Genomic DNA, 5405 nt, shown 5'->3' on the forward strand with positions numbered 1-5405 from the left:
GGGTCACGAAGAGTTGGACATGACTAAGGGACTGAACTGAACTCAGCTCAGTGAGTTCCCATTTCCCAGAGAGGATAATTGACACTCAGAGAGCCTAAATAAGGAAATCATTCAAATGTACATGCTAAGTAAATAGCAAAGACGAGATTATACGGACAGATCCTTTGGCTCCACAGTGATGATCCTAATCTATATACCATACTTTCTCCATATCCTTGACACATCTCAGAATTTTTCAAATTGTGCCTGATGCCATTTATATCAGGCTCACCTGGGAGTACATGCTAAAGCACAATTTCTACAGTCTTTTACTCACTTTCCAAATTAAAGTCTCTGGGAAAAAAAAGAAAAAGTGAGTGAAAGTGTTAGTCGCTCAGTTATGTCCAACTCTTTATGACCCCATGAACTGTAGCCCACTAGGCTCCTCTGTCTATGGAATTCTCTAGGCAAGAATACTGGAGTGGGTTGCCATTTCTTTCCCCAAAGGACCTTTCCAAACCAAGATTGAACCCAGTTCTCCCACATTGCAGGCAGATTCTTTACCATCTGAGCCACCAGGAAAGCAAGTCCCAAAGATCTAAATTTTTAATTTACTCCAAAGATGACTTTTTAAAAATGGTACTATTTGAGAATTGGTGTGGCTAACAGGTAGGCTCATGATTTTGAGAATAATACAGTAGAAAAACTGTGATGTCATAAATCAGGTGACCTGGGTTTTAATCCCACCCTGCAATGGACAAGTTACTTTACCTTGTTGGTCTATGTAATCCCATTTGTAAAGAGATGGTATTAGATCAGATGCCCACTGTAACATTTTGCAAGTGTTTGAAATAGACCCCCACAATATAGGTGATATTAGTTCAGTAAGACTAATTGTTTGCAGTTCTGGCTACTGTATTTCAAAGAGACTTTCACTCTGTGGAATAGAGTCAAAGTTGGCCAGCACCACAGCCAGTCAAGAGCATGTGGGTCCTTCCCTGGCTTTCAGCACTCTTCTAGGTATAATTAAAGATGGGTGAGTGAGGGCTGCCATTCCAAACCTGTCACGGTTGAAGCACAGAAGTAGATTCTTCTAACCAGCAGCATATTTCATGGAAGACAAGTGATATTTTATATTTGAGAAAGCAGGGACTTTTAGAACTGACAGCTCCCTAATCTATTTCAGCTAAGAGGTAATCATTTCCAGTCTCAGAAACTATTCCTGCAAATCCAACAGCACGCATTTCATTTGTGGCTCACACAACTGTACTGGCCTTTATAAGAGAAGTAAATAGGTCCTCAGTGGCTGCTTTGTATTGCCAATTAGCTAATCTGTTGGCAGAATCTTGCATCTGCATATGCAAATACACGTTTAGCAACACACCGTAGTATGCTGGGACACATTTTAATGTGCAGACATTATTTTGGGAGCCTGGAAGAAAATGCGGTCTTTATTTTAATTTGCAGTGACTTGTCCAGTGTTTTCCATACCAACATGTTTACTAAACAGGTGTTTGATATGTAGGTCCCAAAATAAACAGCTAATGAATATTCAGGTATGATGAATGCAATCACAGAAAGAGCCAAGAATAGACCATCAGAGTGCAGACTCCTACGTCCCATCTGTAACCATTAGGATAGCAGGACTACACTGCCACTAGTGAGGCACAGAGTCATTCATTTAACAAATAGCCATCCCTGCACATTATGTACGAGCTACTGAAATAGCAGTTTTTAATTTCAAGGAGGAAAAATTACCTGAAAGTAGAGAACAATTGCTTGGCAGTATTTATTCAACAAATATTTATTGAGTACATTCTTCATATGTGTAAGATACTGATACAGGCACTGAAGATTCAAGCAACACAATTTTTTTTTAAGTGCTAAAAATCATTTTCCTTGTGGAGTCTATGTTTGAGGAAGACAAAGATTAAATAAATATGAAAGGTAGAGTATGATAGATTGTGATGAGAAGAAAGGATGGAAGGAAGGATGGGACCAAGAAGAAAAGAGTGGTGCTGGTGAAAGGAGACTCAGCAGGAAAGTCCAACTAGGAAGATAAAAACTAGAATGTAGATTTGATAAAGATAAGAAAGTGAGTCATGGGGATGTCAGCGGGAACAGTGTTATAGGCAAGGAAAAGTGTTAAGTGTAATGTGTTAGGTGAAATTCAAAGAATAGATGGGAGGCTTCTCTGGCTAACATAGAATAAACTTTAAGAAAGGAGTCAGATACGAGTATGCCCAATCATGTAAGGTTTTATAAGCCATAAAAAATCTTTGACTTTGACTGAGATGGGAAGCCACAGGAATTTGAGAAAAAGGTGATATCATTAAACTTTTATTTTAAAAGAAAGATATTAGCCATTGAGCTGAAAGTAGAAAAGCTCAGAAAAGGGCAGAAGAAGGAAATCCAGTGGCATGGGTGTTGCTATTAACAAGTCTATGAATAATGGAGACACGGATTAGGGTAGGAGTGGTGAAGCTGGTGGGATATTGTTGGATTTTGGATGCTTTACATGCAGAGCTAATATAATTTCTGGGATCACCTAATTTTCATTTTGGAATATAATATACATGTATGTAAAACATAAATGTAACATCTACCAAATATGTAAACACCAGGTACCCCCACCCAAGTTAATAAACACAACACTACCAGCACTCTAGACGTCCGACTCTTTGTGACCACATGGACTGTAGCCTACCAGGCTCCTCCCTCCATGGGATTCTCCAGGTAAGAGTACTGGAGTGGGTTGCCATTTCCTTCTCCGGGGATCTTTCCGACCCAGGGATCAAACCCAGGTCTCCCTCATTCCATGCATACGCTTTAACAAAACATAAATGTAACATCTACCAAATATGTAAACATCAGGTATCCCCCACTCAAGTTAATAAACACAACATCACCAGCACTCTAGACGTTCCATATAGTTAGCACACTGGAAGAAAGACTGGGTGTGCTAAGTAGAAGCAAGGGAAATATAAAAGAGACCCAAATCAAACTTTGTTGTTGTTGTTCAGTGACTCAGTTGTGTCCAACTCTTTGTGATCCCATGGGCTGCAGCATACCAAGCTTCCCTGTCCTTCACTATTGCCTGGAGTTTGATTTATAAAACAAATTTATAAAAATGAAAATTAAGGTCTTAAATAAAAAAATCACTGGATAGGATGAACAGTAGAATAGACATTGCAGAGTAAAAGAGAGATGAACTTTCCAGATGATGTCTTTAATGAAAAGGGATGGAACTACATTCTTGAGAAATATGATGGACATCTTCCAACAGAGGTAAAAACTGTTCCTGCAGACTCTGTCATTCACAGAGGAAGTGTCTCTTCACAGGAGAAAACACAGATTCAGAGTGTTACTGGCTAAATAACTAGATTGAAATAATTCTTGTTCAGTCCTGAAATCTAACCACAGTGGCTACAAATGCTAGAGAGCAGAAAAAAATATGGGCCAAATATTTATTGCAAACTTCTGATAATCTAAAAGATATGGTATACGAGTTATGTGACTTTGGCTACAGTGGAATCTCTTTAAAGGGCAGCTAGCACTGGAGCTTCTGCTCACTTCGTTAATGTCAAAGGAATAGACGGAGTAGCAGGAATTGCTTTAATTAAAAATATTATGGAACAAAAGATTCTGTGCCAGGCTATTCTGTTCTAGTAGTAGAACACAGTACCGTAACAACTTGAGGTGAAGATAATAAAAGGATGCTTTTGAACATAGAGAAATAGAGTTTTTATCAGTACCTAGATCTGTGGTCTGCAGTAGCTATAACATTTATAACATGTGAAAGAAAATAGTAGTTAAGAATATAAGACATTTAATTGTACCGAAGTGTGCAGCAGCACCACTAACAATCATAACTGGTTCTTGAAATCTTCTTGACCCTGGTACTAAAGACTAGGATATTTTAGGTAGGAAGTTCTGCTACTGAGAACTCAAGAGCTGTAGGTTGCTTCCAACCTCATCTTAGAATTAGTCAATCTGTTGTTTTGTTGTTGTTAAGTCACTAAGTCCTGTCCAGCTCTTTGCAATCCCATGAACTAACTACAGCATGCCAGTCTTCTCTGTCCCTCACTATCTCCCAGAGTTTGCTTAAACTCATGTCCATTGAGTCAATGATGCCATCCAACCATCTCATCCTCTGCCACCCACTTCTCCTCCTGCCTTCAATCTTTCCAACATCAGGGCCAATGGGATGGTACAAATATAGTAGCTTAAAAGAGACTGTGGAAGGTGAAATAAAGGAAGGTGAAATAAAAAATCAGAAAAAAAAATGGAGTATTGAAAATGCTTTCTTTGGTTTTGGTGGAAGCTTTGCTACAGAAAATAGCAAGGTAAAATACTTGAATTTTTCCTTTAAGTATAGTACCATTTTTAATTACTTGGGCTTGGGATTAATGTCTCTAAGGATTCAGTTGCTGATTCCAACAAATGACCCAAATTATCTTTGCAAAGGACACCAGCAGGGCATTTTGTTGCATTTTTTAAAAAAGTAAAGGCTACCCTGAAGAATGAGGTCAAGATTTTCTCCATATTGTCTTCAAGAATGAGATGACAACAAAAAGCTATTCATTTGGTGGAGTAATAAAAAATGCTAAGCTCGATATGGAATTAGAAACAGCATCTAAGTAGGCTTTAAGACTGGAAATATATGTGTATGAATACAGATACATTACACATGCATGGATCTGTGTGGTTTCTTTGTATTTTATGATACATTGCAGTGAAATTATTCATTAGTTTATGAATATATTGCCCTTTCATTTTCCCTTCAATGTTTAGGTGATCTCAAATTAAGAAATTCTACATTTAATCATGTAAAAGATTAATGCTAAAGTAAGCTTTTTGGCCTTTGCCAATAAATAGTAATTCAATCCAGTATTGATCTTTTTACAAGTTACAGAGCTGAACAATTTCTGTATATAACTTGAAGACTATAAAATAGACTTGCACAAAATTATCACAACTGCTTCATGTTTATATTTAACTTATATTTTTGTACAAGCAAGATTTTATAAGATATATTTAAAGTTTAATGTTTTAGCAATCTTTCCAACTTTTTCATGATTTTTAGGAATACAGACTTTTGAGAAAAGATGCACGATACTGGATGCTTGGGGCTGGTGCACTGGGACGACCCAGAGGGATGGAATGGGGAGGGAGGAGGGAGGAGGGTTCAGGATGGGGAACACATGTAAACCTGTGGCGGATTCATTTTGATATTTGGCAAATCTAATACAGTTATGTAAAGTTTAAAAATAAAATAAAATTAAAAAAAAAAAATTAAAAAAAAAAAAAAAACACCTTGTAAGTTTAAAAAAAAAAAAGAAACTAAATTATTGCCTTTTGCCCATTAGCCAGCAAATAAAATATGGCCTTAACAAAACTGTGTCATTGTATGGTTTGAAAATTAT

The 5405-nt window shown here is 37.3% G+C and overlaps 1 pseudogene; it reads left to right on the top strand.

Moving 5' to 3' along the window:
• The first annotated feature begins 3080 nt into the window (after window positions 1-3080).
• Window positions 3081-4619, top strand: LOC102415875 (annotated as a pseudogene).
• Window positions 4620-5405: the final 786 nt, after the last annotated feature.

Source organism: Bubalus bubalis, chromosome 9 (genome assembly GCF_019923935.1).
Source record: "Bubalus bubalis isolate 160015118507 breed Murrah chromosome 9, NDDB_SH_1, whole genome shotgun sequence".
Taxonomy (NCBI): domain Eukaryota; kingdom Metazoa; phylum Chordata; class Mammalia; order Artiodactyla; family Bovidae; genus Bubalus; species Bubalus bubalis.